Genomic DNA, 22773 nt, shown 5'->3' with positions numbered 1-22773 from the left:
AGTACTTTATATCTCATCTCAAACGCAGTATCATGGAGGCATCATCTGCCTTAGTGGTAAGAAAATCAGTCCGCTTTCCCAGGATCAGTTGGTCCTTCCTATCTCTATATTCATTATTTTGCACCTATCTTTATCTAAGGTCTAATCTGGTTGTGTATTTTTGCTTGACTGTCTCTCTCACCTGATTAAGTTTTTCTGGGACAGAGAAGTATCTTTGAAGGAAGAAATAGTATTGGCTGCATTTTGTTCATGTCCATATTTTCAGTGTTCTGCAAAAGTCTGCATGATATAAGCCAGCACATCCCAACACTTGCCAGTTAATCATCAGAATCAAGCATTTGGTACTTCAATCCCCATATGTCTGTATTTAACCCTCAAACATCTTGCTTCTAATAGTCTAGGATGGGACCTGGGCATCTCTTTTTCAAATGCTTTCAAGATAATTCTTGTGTGTATCCAAGATTTAGAAACACTTCAGTAGGCCCTTAGGAGTTTATTGATTAAAGAATTATCCATCCTATCGCCCTGGGCATAACTCATTGTTTTTCTAAATAAACTTGAGATGCCTCTTTGGCATTTTCCACTTGTTTGGATTGCCTTAAGTCCATTTTCTGTCAGCAGTACAATGAGAGAAAGCAGTATATATAACCATGGGCCCAGTGTGTGTGTGCCCAATTCTTTATGTGATAGGAGGCTGAGTGATGAATGCATAATTGGCATTACATAATGAGAGACATGCCTTCTGGCAGATCTAGTCTTCCCTGGCTCCATGTCCCCAAGACATCATCCTCATACCTCCATAATAGTATTCCTTACCTCTAATAGATATATCTGGCTTCATCAAGACTATGCCCAAACTAGATTCCTTGAAGACAAATCTGCAGCATTCTAATCTCAAGCCCTTGACCAGGGCCTGACATGTAGGAAGTGCTCAACATATGTTTTATGACTAAGTCCAGTTAGATGATGGTTACTTGAATGAATTAATGGACAAACGAGGGGATTCAGAGATGGAAAGAAGGAAGAAAACATATTCTTGTAAGGGTAGGGATCTGAAAGGAAGGTGTTCACAGATATAAAAAGAGAATGATCTTGATGCATGGAAAGGACAACAAAATAAGAAAATATTTAGGGAAGATAAATATTTTTCAGAGAAATTTGGGAGACCTTGAGGTTAACTATCAAGAAATTTCTAACAGTGAACTGCTGGATAGCACAGGTTTCTTTGGGAAATCTAATCAGTACACTTTTACTTCTAAGTCTGCCACAAACTTACTACATGCTCATAAATAGAGGAGAGAGAATTAAAGGGAAATTCATTTACTTCTACTACATGCTTAGTCCTTTGCACATATATTCTCCCCGAATCCCAGCAAAGCCTCTTGTGCTGTTATTGCCACTTTGCAGGTGACACATTTTAAATTAAGAGAGTTCAAATGGCTCTTACAACATGAGATTTTCTCTGAATTAAATGCTGCTTCCATTCACTTAAACTATCTAGGCCTCAGTTTCCGGTAAATGAAAATGGATGGATTATGTTAGATTATTTTTTGAGTGCTTTTAAAAATCAATGAGTTTATCTGTGTAGTTGATTTCTCAACTGTCCATTACTTAGCACAGTACAATGCACAGTTCAATGCTTGCTGGATAGAAAACTTGAGTATAATTGCCTGGTCAGCTCTTAGAGTTATAAACAGCATGACATTTTGCTCTAGTTAAAAAAAAGTTTGCTCATGATTCTTGAACAAACTTTGCATATTGTTGTTTCTTCATTTTTTGCCTTTGGTGCACTCTCCACTCATCAAAATTCTACCCAATCCACCTCAATTTTCCTCCTTTGTGCATCTCTCCAAGGAATGAACAACTATGGTAATATAGATGGGATCATTTTAGGTGATTTAGGGATGGCATTAAGTCTACTTAAACTTTTGGCTCGTACACAATGAAGGAAGAGTAAACTTAGGCTGGCGCCATGGCTCAATAAGCTAATGCTCCACCTTGTGGTGCCAGCACACCGGGTTCTAGTCCCTGTCAGGGCGCCAGATTCTGTCCTGGTTGCCCCTCTTCCAGTCCAGCTCTCTGCTGTGGCCTGGGAGTGCAGTGGAGGATGGCCCAAGTACTTGGGCCCTGCACCCCATGGGAGACCAGGAGAAGCACCTGGCTCCCAGCTTCGGATCAGCGCAGTGCGCCGGCCTCAGCGTGCCGGCCACAGTGGCCATTTGAGGGTGAACCAACGGTAAAGGAAGACCTTTCTCTCTGTCTCTCTCTTTCACTGTCCACTCTGCCTGTCAAAAAAAAAAAAAAAAAAGAGAGAGAGAGAGAGAGAGTAAACTGGTAAACTGGATAATAAGAGGTGGCTTCAAACTCCAGTGTTGTCACAGATTCAAAGAATGAACTTTCCAAAATCTTTCTTCTCTAGAATCTGTGGGCTCAAAGGACTCCCTTTATGCCTTAGAAATGACCTTACCATGTCTTCTTTTAAAATCTACATCACCATTAGCTTTTAAGATTCTTCAAGAGTTATTCACACCCAACCTCTACCTTGCTGGTATATTCTATTAAGTCTGGACATTCTCAGCTCCTTCTGCATGGAAGATTCCCACCCCTGCTAATGCACCTGGGGAAACAGAAGAGGATGGCCCAAGTCCTTGGGCCCCTGCACCCACATACGGGACCCGGAAGAAACTCCTTGCTCCTGGCTTCAGATCGGCCCAGCTCTGGCCATTGTGGCCATTTGGGGAGTGAACCAGCGGATAGAAGATCTTTGTCTCTCTGCCTCTCTCTCTGCCTCTGCCTCTCTGTAACGCCGACTTTCAAATGAATGAATAAATCTTTAAAAAAAAATCCAAAAATGAATGCTTGTCCTTTAAAGTATATCATTTAACATTGGCTCACTGTTTTTTTCCCTAATTCCTGGCACAATGACAAAATGAGTCATTTAGTAAATATTTGTCAACTAAATCCAACAATCAATGTTTTAATCTCAATTTTTTCATTCCTTCTGCCCTAATATGACTCTGAAAATGTGTCAGCAACATCATAAACACACTAATTTAACAATGGAAAACCTGAGTCATAAAATGGAAAAAGCCTCTGTCCTTGGTGCTTCGCTAATGTTTCTGTAGTAATATTTGCAATTCATTTGTTTTTATATGCCTCTCTCTCCTCCTAGACATGTGTTTTTAAGGGAGGTGGTTGTATCTTACTCATCTGTGTATCACTGACATTTATTATAGTGCCCAGTACAGAAGCTTAGTAGATGTTTATTAAATGAGTGAGTAAATATGTTTTTGCAATGATTGCTTGGTCTATGTTGACTCCTCATTCCCTCATCATCCCTACCTAGTGTCTTAGGGTCAGCATACCACAACAAAGTATGCTAGACTGAAGCCTGTAAAGAATAGAAATTTTTTTCTCACACTTCTAAAGGCTAGAAGTCTGAGATTGGGATGTCAGCATGGTTGGGTTCTGGAGGGAAGATTCTCTTCAAGCTGCAGACTGCCACTATCTCCTTATTTTTTCAAACAGCTGAGAGGTCGAGGGGTCTCTCTGGGGTCTCATTTATAAGGTCACTAATCCCGCTGGCGCCATGGTGTACTATTATGCCTGCGGCGCTGGCATCCCATATGGGCACCGGGTTCTAGTCCCAGTTGCTCCTCTTCCAGTCCAGCTCTCTGCTGTGGCCCAGGAGGGCAGTGGAGGATGGTCCATGTGCTTGGGCCCCTACACCTTCATGAGAGACCGAGAAGAACCTGGCTCCTGGCTTTGGGCTGGTGCAGTGCCAGCCATAGTGGCCATTTGGAGAGTGAACCAACGGAAGGAAGACCTTTTTCCCTGTCTCTCACTGTCTAACTCTATCTGTCAAATAAAAAAAAATAAGGTCACCAATCCCATTCATGAGAGTTCTACTTCATGACCTAAACCCCACCCAAGGACCCTACCTCCTAATACCATTATATTGGATGTGCAGAATTCAACAAATTCTTATTGAATACAAACCTTCAGTCAATAACACCTATTTTTTTTGAAATTATGTTACTATTCTGTTGCATTCAGCAGACAGCATGTGGGAAAATTAAAAGGAATTTTTTATAAATAGTCAGCAACTCATGATACAAACAATCTTTTACAAATTTTAAATCACAAACTGTAATATTTGAAGGAAACTCACACATCTTTCAAATGCAGATAGTATATTGAGAGACTTGCTTTGCAATAATGTGAAATTGATGTGGTATCTTTTTACAAAGAGTATATGTATGGGGGTTTGTGCTGTGGTGTAGTATGTAAAGCCACTGCCTATAGTGCCGGCATTTCAAGTGGGCACCAGTTCAAGACCCAGCTGTTCCACTTCCAATCCATTTCTCTGCTTATGGCCTAGGAAAGCAGTAGAAGACGGCCAAAGTCCTTGGGTCCCTGCACCTGCATGGAAGACCCCAAGGAAGCTCCTGGCTCCTGGCTTGCAATCTGCCCAGCTCCATCCATTGCAGCCATTTGGAGAGTGAAACAGCAGATGAAAGATCTCTCTCTCTCTTTCTCTCTCCCTGCCTCTGCCTCTGCTTCTCTGTAGCTCTGCCTTTCAAATAAATAATCTTTAATAAATATATGTATGAAACTTTAAAATCAGACTCAGATAAAAGATTACAGGAGAAGTCAAAACAGAAGGGATCAGCATATAAAACTCCTTTTATCTAGATCTCTGTAGGAGTTGAGGGCATTTAAGAATGCTCATGCTTTGTTTATAGGAGAGTAGACTGATGATGCCATCCTGAAAAACCCTCCAACATTACTGGTCAAATATGCATATATCACACAACCCAAGATCCTAAATTAATAAGCTCCCAAGTTCTCACACCACCAACACAGGGGCAAGTCAAATAATTTGGGTTTCTATCAGTTAGAACATGAATAAATATAATATGATGTGTGCATCAATGTGTTATGACAGTAGAAGCTACATATTAGGTTTTTACATAGCAGTATACTGGGTCTTAAAAAGATACTGCTAAGTGAAATATAAGATGCAAAACTATCTAAATTAATAATACACACATACCAAGCAAATTTTGCAATAATACATACAACCAAAGCCAACTCAATATACATTAAGTACATGTTGATGGCAACTTACGATGGAAAGGAAGAGAAAAATATGGGCTAAATCAATTAAAGAAAATAATTTTTAAAAGAGGTTTGCACGGATCATATACAATAATGTTCTATGAAAGAAGAATCTGATCAGCTCAAAACCCTATACTACACTGAAGGTCTAAAGAAAATTAATTTGTTTCATTAGAGATATATGAATAAACTACTCTATGAAACAGAAAAAATAGTCACAACTGTATCTAAGGTTTAAGTATATGATAAAGGTGACATTACAAATCAGTGTAGAAAAAAGGATAATAAATGGTGTCAGAATAACTGGATTTCCATTTGAAATAAAAGTTTAGTTGGATCAGTAATGTGATTCTTAAAATGAAGACATAATATTTCAAGAATAAACCATGGTAGAAATATTTGACACATACTATTTGGGGTGGCAAAGATCTTCCTAAACATAACATGAAAATTAGAAGTAAAGAAACAAAAAGTGTGAAATTTGACTACAAAAAAAATCAGAGTATGGCAAAATCCATGATAACAAAGGTTAAAATTTTCAATGGCAAAATGAGAAAAATAATTGCAACTTATATCTTAGAAAATAAGAATTAATCTCCTTCATAAAGAGTTTATAAATTATAAAGAGTTCTCACAGATCACTAAGAAAAATACTAATAAGTCAAAGGAAAAAATTTCAAATTTTTATTTATATAAAGTGAACAAATTTCATGTGTTTTATATATACAGATGTAGGAGCATTATGATATTTCTCAACCAGTCATTCCCACCCATTCTTTCACCCTCCCTCCTCCTTCCTTTAATTTTTTCTTTTATGATTCACAATGGCATGTTTTCAGTTTATTTTATAATCACAAGCTTAACCCTCTGCCAAATAAAGAATTCAACAAGTAGTAAGTAGAAAAACCAGTGCTACTCAAGAGTATAGACAAGGGCTGTAAACATTAATAAAACCTCAAAATGTCAATTTCAGTCATAAATATTCCTTTTTTGTGCTCTATATTAATTACCACAAAGGGGAAATATATGATATTTGTCTTTGTGGGATTGGCTTATTTCACTACACAGTTGCATCCATTTTGTTGCAAAAGACAGGATTTCATTCTTTCTTGTGGCTGAGTACTATTCCATAGTGTATATATATCACATTTTCTTTACCCAGTCATCAGCTGATGGACATCTGGGTTGATTCCATATCAGCTATTGTGAATTGAACTGCAACAACATAGGGGTACAGATAACTCTTTCCTTTGTGTAAATTCCCAGGAATTCAATGACTGTGTCATATGGTTTATCTATTTTCAGATACCTTAGGAATCTCCATACTGTCTTCCATTTTAAAGAGAGATTTACAACCATTAAGTATATACCATCAGGTTCAACTTTACTAGTAAAATAAATACACTGAGATACTTTCATCCATTATATTAGAAACAATTTTAAAAATCTGTTGACACATGACTTATCAAGGTGACAGGAAAACATTCACTTTCCTACCTTGCTAGTGGGAAAATAAATTGAGAACAGCTCCAGGGAAGACAATTTTTCAGTGGGCACCAAAATTACAATTTTATATATTTTGACACAGAAATTCAACCTCTACATTTGCCTTCTACAAATACACTTGCACAAGTGTATCCATTGTTGTCCTGCTTGTTTATAAAACAGTGAAAACAATATCAATTCTAATTCCCCACTGAACATTTATTATCTCTCTTTCTTGCCTTGGGCGTTGCAACAATGCTTATTTTCTAACTGGTCTCTTATTTCTGGGGTCTGCTTCTATTATTTTTTCCCCACTGTCATTTGTCTTAATTTCCTTTTATTTAGGGGTATGAGTGTTAGTTTTTGTGGTTGGGACTTCATAAAGTTATTTCTAAAAACAAGATGAAGCTTAGTTTGTTGTTTTCTTCTCTTGGGAAGAATTGTTTTTCTTTCCTCAGCAATTATTAACAATCCTGAATCATCTCAATCCAGTATTAGGAATTCAGAGGATGTGAGGCTGGGTTGCAGTGCCTTTTAACGACAGGTCACTTGAGGTTCCTTCTCATTCCTCAGATCCAACCCTTTGCAGTACCAGCTCACCAGGACTCCCGTACTTTGAAGGGTCCATGACACTTCTTAGCCTCATACGGCTATCACAAAATCTCTGTTAACATGTCATTGCCCAAGTAAAAGCAGACACAAATGCTGGACTCAATTCTGGATTTCTTTTCCCTTCGACTCCTGATCAGATAATTCGCAACTATCAGATCTCTTCAGGCAGGCATTTTTCTTTTATACATTTATTTAGGATTTGGTTTGTTGCTATGGTTTAGATGTAATGTGATACCCAATGATTCATTTGCTGGAAGCTGGCTCCCAAATGTGACAGTGTTAAGGTGGTAGAAATTTTAAGAGGTATGGGCTAGTGAGAGGTGGTCAAGTCACTGAGGGTGCTGTTTTCAGAAGAAGTTGATAAAATAATCATGGAATCCTGATTAATCCCTCCAGAAAGGATTGTTATAAACTAAGACCACACCATAGACTTGGACCTCTCTATAAGTAACCAGTGAGTAACCAGTTCACTTTCTGTTTCTCTTGTTCTGTGATCTAGCCGAGAGGGCCCTCACCAGAAGCTGAACAGATAAGGCCACTTGATCATGGCCCATCATCCTCCAAACCTATGACCTAAATAAACCTCATTTCTTTATAAAGTACCAAACTTCCATAGCAACAGAAAAAAGACTAGAAAAGTTGTTCTACTTGAAATTTGGTCTGCATTATGTAGCCTACTATGATGAGAAACAAGATTCCAAAAACTTGTAAATGTATCAATAAATAAATTATGCTGCATATAAGCAATGGGATGATTGAAGGCACATTCCTAGTTAAATGGAATTTGCTCTGGTTAAAGAGCAAAGATGTCCAATAAATTACACTGCTTTTATAGACAGGAATATTTTTCTACCATAGAAAGTATGTCTTTTGATGTTGCTATGGAATAATCTTAAGATATACTGTTTAATGAAAATCATATCAGTGGCAATGATAGCTATCATTTAGGCATAAAAGTTATCTAAAAAGATTCCAAATAATTCAATACTTCAATTGTTTTAGGGGTGGTAAAGTATACAGACAAAGCATAGAAGTGAAAAGAAAATGCTTTTCTGTTTATTATTTTGTACAAATAATATTTTGTACAAATAGAACACAAACTATATTACCTGTCAAATATGAAAGGGAATAAAAGTAATAGTAAATGCTAAAAACAATGGATAAATCCATAGTCATAAACATGTCTATCACTGCAGTATTTGTAACAGTCAGCAATTAAAAACAAACTAAAGGGGCTGGTGCAGTGGCACAGATGATTAAGCTGCCGCTTGTGATCCTGGCATCCCATATCTGAGTGCCAGTTTAAGTCCCAGCTGCTCCATTTCTGATCCAGCTTCCTGCTAATGTACCTAGGAAGGTAGTGGAAGATGACCCAAGTCCTTGAGTCCTTGCCACCAATGTGGGAGACCAGAATGGAGTTCCTGGCTCTTGGCTTCAGCCTGGGCAGATTTGGCTATTGCCGGAATTTAGGCACTGAATCAACAGATGGAAAATCTCTCTGTCCCTCCTCTTTCTATTGCTCTTCCTCGCAAATAATCAATCATTTCCTTAGAGATGAACATTTAATTTGGCTTTTACTTAACCTCAGAACTGCTCCAGACAAACTCAGAGGCTTGACAAAGATTCAACCCATTTTCAGTTTCCTTTTTCACAAAATGGAGTAACAATGGTACCTAAGAAGTTGCAGATACTACTGATGTCCTGCCCATGTTCATTCAGTACTTAACCATATCCACGTTGCTCAGTCCAGCTTCCAACTGCCAGCACCTTTTTGCTGGTTGCCTAAAGATTTCCTCTGACCTGGAAATCCCCTGCGTCCACACACTTAAAAGGCTAAAAGTTCTAAGGGAAGCAGTACCTCTTACCTTCCTCCTACTACCTTCACGCAATGACTAACTGAGGAGTTGATAGACAATCCCTGAGAGCTCCCTGGGTAGAATAACTGAGGGGTGAGTTGGAAACAATCGCCTATTGTTCCCCAGCAGGTGAGTTCCATTAACTGTCAGCAGCAACTCACTCAATAATACACTTTAATAAAATAATTATATAGTAAGAGCATTGACCATAGGATGTACTCTTTAAACAAAGTTTGGAGTGTACAATTCATACAGTATTGACTGTAGGCACAGTTTGGTATAGGGGAGCTCCAGAATTCATTCACCTTGTATAACTGAAAACTTTATACCTTTGAAGAACAACTCCCTCACTCCCCTTCCCCTCCTCTCCTGGCAATGACCAGCCTACTTTCTCCTTGAGTTTGGCTGTTTGCATACTTCATATAATGTGGAATCACACAATATCTCTCCTTCAGCAACTGGCTTATTTCACTTAGTATAACTTCCCCCAGGTTAATTCCAGTTTTTGGATTTCTCACAAAGGAAAATTTTCCATATATTATTGCTGAATCAGCATGGTTACAGGGGCAAGGAGAGGCCAGGGGTTTCTTTAGTGCTATCTTGCCAACATCATACTGACAATACAGTTTTTTTTTTTTTTTTACCACTTTGATGCTATATTCTATTTGAGTGATTAGCAGCACGTCACTGGGCAATCCTATAGTCACTGGGGACAGACTGCACAGGATGCGAATATTGAGAGACAAGGATCATTAGGAGATACAACCCACCACTCTGGTCAAACTTAGATTACTCTGATAGGAAAGAAATAACCCTGACAAACTGGAAACATTCTCTTCTTAATTCTTTGATGTTGTCTTGAAATCTTTGATATTTTCTTTACAAAATTAATTTTATTTAAAGAAATATATTTTGGGAACTTTAGGTGACTCTAAAACTTTATGGATGTCAAAAGACAAGAAGGAAATGAAAGTTAACCATCATTAGTTGAATTGCATAAATGCATAAAATTGAGATTCTGAGAAGTCTGGGTGGACTGATCTAAATTACAGATATTGATATTCCTAATCCAGCATATATGCAGAGAGCATACTATTTTGCATATAAGTAGAAGTTTAATACACGTTTGAAAATAAATAAAATATAATTTGATTTAAGTATGCTGATTTAAATTATCCTTCTTGGTATTGTTCATGCTTTAACTTTTACCAAGCACCGTTCTGCTGCTCCTTAAAAAGATAATGAAAAATTTTTTTCTGTAAAGTATAAATGGAATTGACTATAAAAACTCAAGATCCATGATATTATTACTTACTCTAACAGAACTGAGCTTAAACTCTGTGAAGGACTGCCTTCTTGCTAATCTGAGAGGATGTTCTAGCCCAACAAATGGAAAATAAAGCCATAGTCAGCAGCAGTCCAGGAGTTAAGGAGCAGGGTGTGAAGTTGTACCTCCCTCATTACCTGCAATGCATGGCTGAGAGTATTTGAGGTAATACCTGGAAATAACTCTTCTAAAGCAATCACAGGATGGGCTGGGAGTTTATGCCTTTTGACCAGGTCCATAACCCACATCTGCCACAGTGAATTTTAATTGGTTATTATTCAAGAGAGGAGTTCCTGTGCTAGTATTGAATCAGAAAAAAAAGCAATTTTACATTGAATTATTCATCATTCCAGCACAAATGGAAATAGAATGGACTTAGAGTAGAAAACTACTTTTCAGCAGAAAGAGGGCTTACATATGTCTTGACTAGCAAGCACAAGGCTTGGGTCCAATATGACAAAATATATACTCACTTCAGAAATGAGTAAAATGAGGTTAGGGTCAAATATGACAGAATGTTTACTCATTTTATAAACAAGTAAAATTATATTTCCAAATCACATTTTCCTTGTATTTAAGGTTCAAGCATTACTTTTATTTTTATAAAATTAGGACAATATCAAGCAAGCCATTGAGGATACGCATATACTCATAAATTATCTTAAAGTCTTCATTAGTTTGCTATATATTACAAGTCTTTGTGATCTGCCTCCTGTTTTAAGCTTCCATTATATTTTTTTCTTCCTAGGCAAAAAAGAGGGCTATAATTGACTCTTACTCAGGAATGTAATTATTCAGATTATATAGAATTTTTTCTTCTTAGAATGTATCAAGAACTACTTTAACAAGAGAAGATAGAAAGTCACTTGTAGTTGTAAGAATCTAAATGAAAGACAGAAGAATTTGTCAAGTATTGAGCATCTGTTATATGCCAACCATCTTTGACATAAGTTCTCTCATTGAATGATCAGTCCTACTTTTCCGTGGCCATTATCAGGGAGCTGGTTGGGAAGTGGAGCAGCTAGGACACAAACTGGGACCCAAATGAGATACCAGAGTTATAGGTGGCAGCTTTACCAGCTGTGTCACAACGCTGGCCCCAAAGTCAACACTTATTAAGCAAGTGAACATAGCATGAAGTTTACTTCATAAAATTCAACACCCTTTCATGATGAAAACTCTAAGCAAATTGGGTATAGAAGGAACATTCCTCAATATAATCAAAGCAATTTATAAAAAACCCACAGCCAGCATCCTATTGAATGGGGAAAAGTTGGAAGCATTTCCACTGAAATCTGGCACCAGGCAGGGATGCCCACTCTCACCACTGCTATTTAACATAGTTCTGGAAGTTTTAGCCAGAGCCATCAGACAAGAAAAAGAAATCAAAGGAATACAAATCAAGAAGGAAGAAGTCAAACTATCCCTCTTTGCAGACGATATGATTCTGTACTTAGAGGATCCAAAGAACTCTACTAAGAGACTATTGGAACTCATAGAGGAGTTTGGCAAAGTGGCAGGATATAAAATCAATGCACAAAAATCAACAGCCTTTGTATACACAAGCAATGCCATGACTGAGAAAGAGCTGCTAAGATCAATCCCATTCACAATAGCTACAAAAACAATCAAATACCTTGGAATAAACTTAACCAAGGACGTTAAAGATCTCTACGATGAAAATTACAAAACCTTAAAGAAAGAAATAGAAGAGGATACCAAAAAATGGAAAAATCTTCCATGTTCATGGATTGGAAGAATCAACATCATCAAAATGTCCATTCTCCCAAAAGCAATTTATAGATTCAATGCAATCCCAATCAAGATACCAAAGACATTCTTCGCAGATCTAGAAAAAATGATGCTGAAATTCATATGGAGGCACAAGAGACCTCGAATAGCTAAAGCAATCTTGTACAACAAAAACAAAGCCGGAGGCATCACAATACCAGACTTCAGGACATACTACAGGGCAGTTGTAATCAAAACAGCATGGTACTGGTACAGAAACAGATGGATAGACCAATGGAACAGAATTGAAACACCAGAAATCAACCCAAACATCTACAGCCAACTTATATTTGATCAAGGATCTAAAACTAATTCCTGGAGCAAGGACAGTCTATTCAATAAATGGTGCTGGGAAAACTGGATTTCCACGTGCAGAAGCATGAAGCAAGACCCCTACCTTACACCTTACACAAAAATCCACTCAACGTGGATTAAAGACCTAAATCTACGTCCTGACACCATTAAGTTATTAGAGAACATTGGAGAAACCCTTCAAGATATTGGCACAGGCAAAGAATTTCTGGAAAAGACCCGGGAGGCACAGACAGTCAAAGCCAAAATCAACTATTGGGATTGCATCAAATTGAGAAGTTTCTGTACTGCAAAAGAAACAGTCAGGAGAGTGAAGAGACAACCGACAGAATGGGAAAACATATTTGCAAACTATGCAACAGATAAAGGGTTAATAACCAGAATCTACAAAGAGATCAAGAAACTCCACAAAAACAAAACCAACAACCCACTTAAGAGATGGGCCAAGGACTTCAATAGACATTTTTCAAAAGAGGAAATCCAAATGGCCAACAGGCACATGAAAAAATGTTCAAGGTCACTAGCAATCAGGGAAATGCAAATCAAAACCACAATGAGGTTTCACCTCACCCCGGTTAGAATGGCTCACATACAGAAATCTACCAACAACAGATGCTGGCGAGGATATGGGGAAAAAGGGACACTAACCCACTGTTGGTGGGAATGCAAACTGGTCAAGCCACTATGGAAATCAGTCTGGAGATTCCTCAGAAACCTGAATATAACCCTACCGTTCGACCCAGCCATCCCACTCCTTGGAATTTACCCAAAGGAGTTTAAATTGATAAACAAAAAAGCGGTCTGCACCCTAATGTTTATTGCAGCACAATTCACAATAGCCAAGACCTGGAACCAACCTAAATGCCCATCAACGGTAGACTGGATAAAGAAATTATGGGATATGTATTCTTTAGAGTACTATACCGCAGTAAGAAACAACGAAATCCAGTCATTTGCAACAAAATGGAGGAATCTGGAACACATCATGCTGAGTGAAGTAAGCCAGACCCAAAGGGACAAATACCATATGTTCTCCCTGATCGGTGACAACTGACTGAACACCAAAGAGGAAACCTCCTGAAGTGAAATGGACACTATGAGAAATGGTGACTTGATCAGCATAGCCCTGACTGCTAATGGACAACTTAATACATTATCCCTCATAGTATTTTTTTTTGTCTGTTCTACTTAATATGACTGGTTTAATTCTGTAATTATCACACAGTTATTCTTAAGTGTTGAAAATTAACTGAAATGTGATCCCTGTTAAACATAAGAGTGGGAATAAGAGAGGGAAGAGATGTATAATTTGGGGCATGCTCGGGCTGACTTGCCCCAATTGGTAGAGTTGGAAACATACCAGGGGATTCCAATTCAATCCCATCAAGGTGGCATGTGCCAATGCCATCTCACTACTGCAAGTGATCAATTTCAGTTCACAACTGATCATAATGAAAGGACTAAGAGTCAAAGGGAGCACATAAACAAGTCTAGTATCTGCTAACACCAACCGATAGAATAAATAAAGGGGAGAGTGATCCAACATGGGAAGTGAGATACTCAGCAGACTCATAGAATGGCAGATGTCCTAAATAGCACTCTGGCCTCAGAATCAGCCCTAAAGGCACTCGGATCTGGCTGAAAAGCCCATGAGAGTATTTCAGGCATGGAAAGCCAAGACACTCTGGCAAAAAGATCTCTGTGAGTGAGATCCCAGTGGAAAGAACAGGTCTTCAAAGAGGGAGGTGCCTTTCTCTGAAGGGAGGAGAGAACCTCCACTTTGACTATGACCATGTCTAAACAAGATAAGAGTCGGAGAACTCAAGGGGCTTCCATAGCCTTGGAAACTCATAACTGGTGCATAGGGAGATTACTGATGCCATAAACAGGAGTGTCAATTGGTAAAGTCAACAACAGGAGTCACTGTGCACTTACTCCTCATGTAGGATCTCTGTCCTTAACGTGCTGTACACTGAGGCTTAATGCTATAACGAGTACTCAAACAGTATATTTCACTTTGTGTTTCTATGGGGGTGCAAACGACTGAAATCTTTACTTAATGTACACTAAACTGATCTTCTGTAAAAAAAAAAAAAAAAAAAAAAAAAAAAGAAAGAAATTATCAATTCCCAACTTGACTCTCACTGGGATTAAACATGACAATAGGTCTGATCTGATTTCATCATCATTTAAAAAAAATCATCTATTATTTTTCACTTTATGTTTCTGTGTGGGAGCAAACTGTTGAAATACTTACTTAAGGTATACTAAGCTGATCTTCTGTATATTAAGATAATCGAAAATGAATCTTGATGTGAATGGAAGGGGAGAGGGAGTGGGAAAGGGGAGGGTTGTGGGTGGGAGGGACGGTATGGGGGGGAAGCCATTGTAACACATGAGTCGTACTTTGGAAATTTATATTCATTAAATAAAAGATTAAAAAAAAAACATCCATTTGTCATTAAAGAAACTTGGGCTTCAGAGATATTAAGTAGTACATAATTGCACATGTGGTAAGCAGTTAAGTTGAATTGGAACTCATAGCATCTGATTCCTTCCATTTCCACATTTATATCACAGGATCTCTGCATAAAAATCCTTTAAATTTGGCTTCTAGCTATGGTACTGCAGAATTCAGATGGCTTCTGATCAGCTCAAGGGGTGAAAGTTACTATTTATAAAATGGTTGTGCTTCCAAGCAGGGAAAAAAATCTGAAAACATCTCCAGAATTAAATTTATCAGTAATTAAAATTAACAACAGTAAATATTAGGAGCATTGTCCTTGTCTCAATGGTGTCCATTTCAGCACAGGTTTAAAAAACACCAAATCTAGTCTAATTTTCTTTATTTTTTAGTAAAATTGTTTAAATTTATTGATATATTATGATTAGTTCTTAAATTTTTTATATATTGCTTGAGACTGGGAGTTTCTTGAGAGAACATAAATACATTGATATATTCCAGGTATCTAATATCTGCCATTTAGTAGATGCCCTCAAAAAAAATCTTGAAAGAATGAATGAATGAATAAATGAAAGAATGGATGGGTGAAGAAACACATAAAATAGCAGGGTTGCAAGTCAGACTCATTACTTAGTTCAAGCTTCAGATCATGACCCTGGAGGTGATGTGATGCCCCAGGCTACACTGGGTTATAGATTTGGCTTGGCAGGCACATAGTTAGTACCTCCAAATTTCTGTTATGTGCATGCTTTCCTTCCCAAATATATTTTACTTGGGTATTTGCAAAAATGTTAAATGTAGACCTCTCTGCTCTTTAGAATGCCCATGGATTATTTGGAGTGGTTAAGAAGACAGGTATCAGACCAGTCCAAGTTCAAGCCAGACTATCACTAATTTTTAGCATATGATATTCAGAAAGCTGCTAGATATCTCGTGTGCAAAATGGAGATAACAGATGTGCCCACTTAACACTTTATATGGGAATTATGTGAAATGATGAACCGAATGTTGTGAGCAGGTCCCTGACTTGATATTTTTTTTGACTTGATATTTTTTAAAAACAAGATTATAAGAATGAGAAAATATCTTTTGTTTTCCAATTATTTGTGAATTAAAACCAAAAGGAAAAAATTTCACTTTATCCACCTGAGAAAGTATTGAGCATTCTGAGTACAAGGACAGATATTTCTACAGCTTGGGCCAGCTTCAGATCTGTACCTTTCTGCCAATGAGGATGAAATGTTTTGATTGTCAGTCTGTGTCATGTGACCTCCTCAAGGGGCAAATATGGGGGGGGGGGGCATGAGGGAAGTAGTGGCTAGCTTAGCCCAAACTGTGCTGAGAATTTCATTTTTTCAGAATTTCAAATTTTCAGAGGAGCAATTTGCTAAAGAAAAATGAAAGTGCTGCTAGTAGAAAAAGCTTTGAAAGTTGCCATGCCTCTCTAAAGGACTGAGCCAAACATGAATAACCCACACAGGATAACATTACTAACCAAGAGAGAGAAAAGCACTTTCAAATACCTAATTATATATATATATATATATATATAGAGAGAGAGAGAGAGAGAGAGAGAGAGAGAGTGAGCGCAAGAGATACAAAAAAGAAACAGGTCAATTCAAGGTCAATTCTAATTTCATTTAATTGGAGCAACAAAGGAATAATTATTGCTCTAGAGGCCACAAAGTTGTGTCTCCACATTGTTCAGTGAAGTGTAAGTGTAAGTAAGCAGCTATCTAACTAGGTTAATCAAGGTTTCCTTCCTCTACTACATAATTTGACTAACAAGAATTTCCTTACTGGATTCTTTCTAGCCTCCTTCATAAATTGCCCAGACACTTACTTCAAATTTTCTTTTTAGGCTACAGAGAAACAGTTTGGAGAGGTATATCATCCCCAAAAGGTAAACTGTTCACTTATCCCAACGGGAAGCATGCAAACAAAGGAACAGAAGTTATGCAAATAAAAGGATTGCTTTTCCTAAGCCTGCCCATATCCTTATTACATTTCAGTAAGATGTCATACATTCTCTTGTCTTGTAAAAGAATGTGTAAGATTAACAAAATTCAGAATACACAAATTTCCAACACTTTCTAGTACAGTTTTGCCTAATAAACCTTTGTGGTAAGCTCTGAATATTGCTTAAATCAAGCCACTGTCCTACAATACTTTCCCACAAGGATGTGAGTGTGAGTCTATGTATATCACTTCCTTTTTCTCTATTACATTTCTCCAGATAAGGAATTTCTTCTCTGTAGTCATTTACTACTTAAGCCATGATACATGGACAAATGAACACAGCACATAGTGTAATTTTGTTTCTTAAACAGAATGTCAGATACACAAACAAGTTTTACAATGGTCACATGAAAAGAAAGAGTAAGCAAATGTGGAAGGTAATTGTTGAGGTCACAGAAAGTTTTATTTCCCTTTTTTTTGTTTGTTTGTTTGAAAATGGAACAAGAACTAAAAGAACATCATGGGAAGATAACTTACAGTATGAAATGTGAAAATCTCAAGTAATAACTAAAGAATACAATTAAATAGCTAGCCAGTTTCTCAGCCTCTAAGTCAAGTACCATATTCCAGGCCTTAAGATTAATACAACACCACAGAAACTGATACTGAGCAACACATACCAAGAAATCTTACTTAATTCTGTTGTTGGGTTAAAAAGCAGATATTTAAGTGGGCAGTGTAGTAATAAGTATCCTGAGTCATGATTTTAATATATTACCAATGGAACAAAATAAACTCTGCAGGAGAGCATGACAAGCAATAAGAATCTGGAACCAATTAGAGATGTTCCCAGTTACATGGTAGAACTCTTCCCTGGAGATTCTACAAGCCCAGCCAACATTACTTCCAAGATATTTCAAACCAAACAATGTAGCGTTAAACTAAACTATCACTGGATAGTTAGGAAAATGTTTTATGAAATCTCAATCATTAAATTTGACAGATCAAGGTCATTATTAAATAAGCATATTTATCTCACAACAGATTTTTTATAGTTATTGTTTGTTTTTATATTGTTTTAATGTTTTATTTATTTATTTTGAAAGAGTTACATCAAGAAAGGGAGAGACAGAGGGAGATGTTCCACCCCGTGGTGCCCTCTCTAGATGGCCACAACAGCTGGAGCTGGGGAAGGTCAAAGCCAGGAGGCTGGAGACTCTTCCAGGTCTCCCAGGTGAATAGTAGGGGCCCAAGCACTTGGGCCTCCTTCTGCTGCTTTTCCCAGGCTATTAGCAGGGAGCTGGATCAGAAGTGGAACAGCCGAGACATGAACCTGTGCCCAGAGATGGGATGCTGGCATCACAGGTAACAGCTTTACCTGCTGTACCACCATCCCAGCCTCTATTTTTTTATTTTTTGAGATAACATTTTTCATATCTATTATAGTAAAAGGCTTAAGGGCTCTACTAAATAAAGAATCAACAAATAAAAGACACATCTTGACTCATATTAATAGCACTTGACTCACATCACTAGGTGCCTTTGTAGATCGAAAGGAAGAAATTAGGACCAGAAAAAGTTCAGGGAAGATGGAACTAAAAGACATGTTTATTTTGAAACACGAAAAAATTTGAAATCCACTTTTGTGCCAATGCAAACTGAGTTTTTCATTCCCTTTTCCGTAAACATTTTGAAGTTCCCCTATCATATTATGAGTGGTCTGCTTCCTTGAAACCTGAGCTTTTTCCTCTCTTTAAAGCTGCACTTATTTAATCTCTCTATATAAAGGTGTATTACACAAGTGTAATTCAAAAATTTGTAGAAATTGTGGAAATAAAAATAAATTTATTTTGGTGCAAAAAATCATTCATTAGTTTTTTTCAGAATATACATTTTTCCATGAATGTTTGAAAATCTTTCTTGTGTTATATGGGAGAGAGAGAAGGAGAGTTGAAAAGAGTTCTGAGATTTAATTCAGGGACATGGATTAAACATTATTCTCAACAATTCCCCACTCATCAGTATCACATTCACAGACACTATCTATAGTGAACCCACCTCAGTTTACACCTTCTCCAACAAGACTTCCATGACATACTCTTTACCACTATAGTTTTACAAATTCCAGTATTTTGTATAATGAGACAAAGTGCCAATGAAGTTTTTTGTTTTGTTTTGCTTTTGTTTTTTGAGATTTCAAAGCAAGATTTATTAGAATCAAAGACCCCCAGCCAGAGCAGCATGGAGGAGAGCTCCAAAAGAGGCAAAACCCGAAGCGGCCATTGGTACTGAGGTTTTTAAACACAATTTTGGGGAAGAAAAAACTTGATTTTCAGTTACAAGACAGGGTAAAAACCATCAAAAGACCTGATTTACAATCTTTCATTCTGTCTGGCTTGCTCATGATAAAACAAAAGGAACCATCAGAAGGCTGGGATACCTTCTGGGAGCTCAGAAGGAATCACCACTCCTTTGCTATTCTCCTAAGAGCCAATGAAGTTTTAACTGAATAATTAGTCTCCTCCAGGATACCTTGTACAAACTTTTACCTTTATTCCTGTCTTATTATACTGTAGAACAATGCAGTCATTCAGGACAATAAGACTCTGGAATATCTTGGTGTAAAGTCATGTTATATTTATTTTTCTATTTATGCTTAGCTTAGTCCAACTGAGTCAGAGAACCAATCTCCCAGCTGTTGTGAGCTTGACTGCTAATGGCCATGGTATGAGCTCCAGAGAACCAGTAAGAGCCAGGAAATTCTGGAGGGGTGCCAGTTATCAAGTGACTAAATGATTCAAGGACATAAAGGCCTTGGTCTCTTGACTCAGGAGGAACAAGTGTGTGACGTTGCTCACATTCCATGTGTCCCTTGGAGATTAGGCTGAGGTCACACTTAGCTGCACACTTAGCTGCTTATCTTCTCCCCCTGCCCTAATCTGTGTAACCCATTTCCTTACAGTTTTCTCTTGAAACCACTTAATTAGTAAATTACTTGCAAAATAACCTCCAACTAAGACTGAGTTTTAGGAAATCCAATCTAAGACATAGCTCTAAGCACACTGATTTTAGTAACAAATATCCAGTTTCTCCTATTAAACTCTGAGATTCATTAAGAACAGAAATGATGACATATTTATCTCTTCATAGCTAGCACTTAAATCAATGCCTGAAAGATAGTAAATGCTCTACAGAGAATTGTAAATTCGAATTAATACAGAAGTATATTTACCTCATTCCTTACCCTCTTCTGGTACCGAATAGGTGAATCCTAGAGGAATAAAGAGATGGATCTAAGAATTATCATAACCATTATCCTTTTTCACCAACCTTTATCTAATATCAAGAGAGTTCGATTTGTTGGCTGAAATAATAAGGCCTTAAATAAGGGAAGCTGAAGAAGCCTCCCCCTCCATCTTCCATCCTCATAATAATGCAGATAATTAAACAATGGTGGCTCCTCAATGGAAGAGATTCATTGACTGTCACTAATGGCTATATACCAAAATCTGATTTTCTTTTTTCCTCTTTTTCATGCTCTGAGAATATTTTCCATTTGTCAGTTTCATCACACTCCCATATTAAATCAGCATTATTTTGGTAAATATCAAACCAACTCTGGAAATTAAAAAGAGGGCATTTTCTCAGTTGCAGCACAGGCTATCAACAGAGATTAGAACAAATGTGGAGCTCTAGTCTCTATTCTGTCCCTTGAAAATGATAGCATTTCTCTTCTCTAAGGAAGATAGATCAGATTCCACCAAATGAATTAACAAATTCATCTAAAAGGACAAGAACTCTTACAGTAATCCAAAGCATTTGAACATATCTAAATTAATCTTGAGGACACAAGTTTCTCCATCAGTGTTTCTGTTTGTGTCTGTATCTTAATATTATCAAGTTACAAGATTTTAAAACTTAAAAACTTGAATAATACTCTTAATAGTCTAATTATAATGCCTAGTACTAACTGATCATTATAAAATTTGGCTAAGAAAACATGAAAATAATTGACTCGTTACACAATACATTTTTGTTTTAGACTAGAGATAGTCTCCTGATGAGAAAAGGCTCATTAGGTTTCCATTACTAAAACTCATATCAAATGGGCAGTACCCACCCCTCAACACAATAACAACATAACTCAAATGCTTGCTCTGATAGGATTAACTGGGAACATTTGTAATTCGTCAGCTCCTCTGGGAACTTAAACACATCAATTATATCTCAATTACAGAGTTATGAACCAAACTAATGAGATGGGAAGGAGGGAAGTAGGAGGGGGACAGGAAGTCTAAAGAAAATTGGTGCTCAATCAGGAATCATTTGTCATTTAACCAAAATAAGGTGCTGGATATGTTGAGCAGTTATCTCAACTACTTGTTTTAGCCTGTTTGGCCTGAAATAGCAAAGCATCACAGATTGGATGGCATAAACAAAAATCATTAATTTCTCACAGTTCTGGAAGCTGAAAAGTGTAGAATCAAAGCACTGGCACATCCAGTGTTTGATGTCAGATATTTCCCTTCTTGCTGTATTTATCACATGGCCAAGTGAAGAATCATTTCTCTTTTGTCTACCCTCATGGTCTTATTACTTCCCAAAGCTCCATCTCTAAATATCCTAACATTGGGTTTAGGGGTTCAACACAGGAATGTTGAGGGGACACCTTCAGTGCATTGCAGTACTCATTAAAATAACCTTGAGATGGATGCATGTATATATCTTTGTTATACAAGTGGTAGAGTCTCATTTTGAAGATATCAAATAACTTTTACAAAGTCCTCTAGCTACTAAATTGTACAGCTGGACTTAAAATCAAAGATATCTGTTCCAAAGTCCACCACCATTCAACTCCACATTCCATAATATTATCTGGTATTTAAAAAGATCTATTTTTGATGAGTTTTTAGTCTTTGTGACTCAGGCACTGATAAAGGAGGTTATATAGACGCTTTCTTTATTAAACTACTTGCATAATGCTGCTACTTTTCTGGCATATTACCTGCTAACCAAAAATCTTGTAACCTGAGTAAAAGCAGATGAAGTCTTCTTAATGTCAACAAAATAAGTTAGTAAAATGCAGCGAATGCTTCGAGGGCATACTGAAGTTTTGCAGGATGTCAGAAAATGCAGAAATCCTTGGATAAACCAAAATAATGGGTACTCACAATCTTGCAGCCAAATATTCAAAGCTAACTTAAGCATGTTCATAGCTCCCTGGCCTTCTTAACCATGTGGAAGTGACAGGATATTGACAGGTTCTCTGAGTCAGATATAAAGGAGAGGAGGCTAGGTTCTACTCCCAATGAATGCAGGGAGTAGAACTTGAAGTACCATCCTCTGTTTTCTTCATGAAACAGCATAAAAAGTGAAGGATATGAGACAAAAACAGACTGAGAGCTGTAAAAGTTAAAAGTGTTTGTGGTCAGAAAAAAAATACATGGTATGATTTCAATTGTTGTATGTGTGTGTGTGTGTGTTGAGATTTCTTTTATGGCCTAGCATATGATCTGTCCTAGAGAACATTCCATGTACTGATGAAAAGAATATGTATTCTGCTGCTATGGGATGAAATGTTCTATAGATATCAATTAGATTGATTTGGTCAGTATGGTAGATTAGCTCTGTTGTTTCTTTGTTGATTTTTTTTTTTTGCCTACTTGATCTTTCTGTTGATGAAAGTGGGGTAAAGTCCCCCCTTATTACTTCATTGGAGCTTGTATCTCCCTTTAGATCCACAAACATTTGTTTTAAACAACAGGGTGCTGAATCCTTGGGAGTATAGACATTTACTATAGTCACATCTTCCTGTTGCTAGAAATTGAGAACATTAAGAACTCTAG

Source organism: Oryctolagus cuniculus, chromosome 6, assembly GCF_964237555.1.
Source record: "Oryctolagus cuniculus chromosome 6, mOryCun1.1, whole genome shotgun sequence".
In the NCBI taxonomy this organism is placed as follows: domain Eukaryota; kingdom Metazoa; phylum Chordata; class Mammalia; order Lagomorpha; family Leporidae; genus Oryctolagus; species Oryctolagus cuniculus.
Note: the sequence above shows the minus strand (reverse complement) of the source record.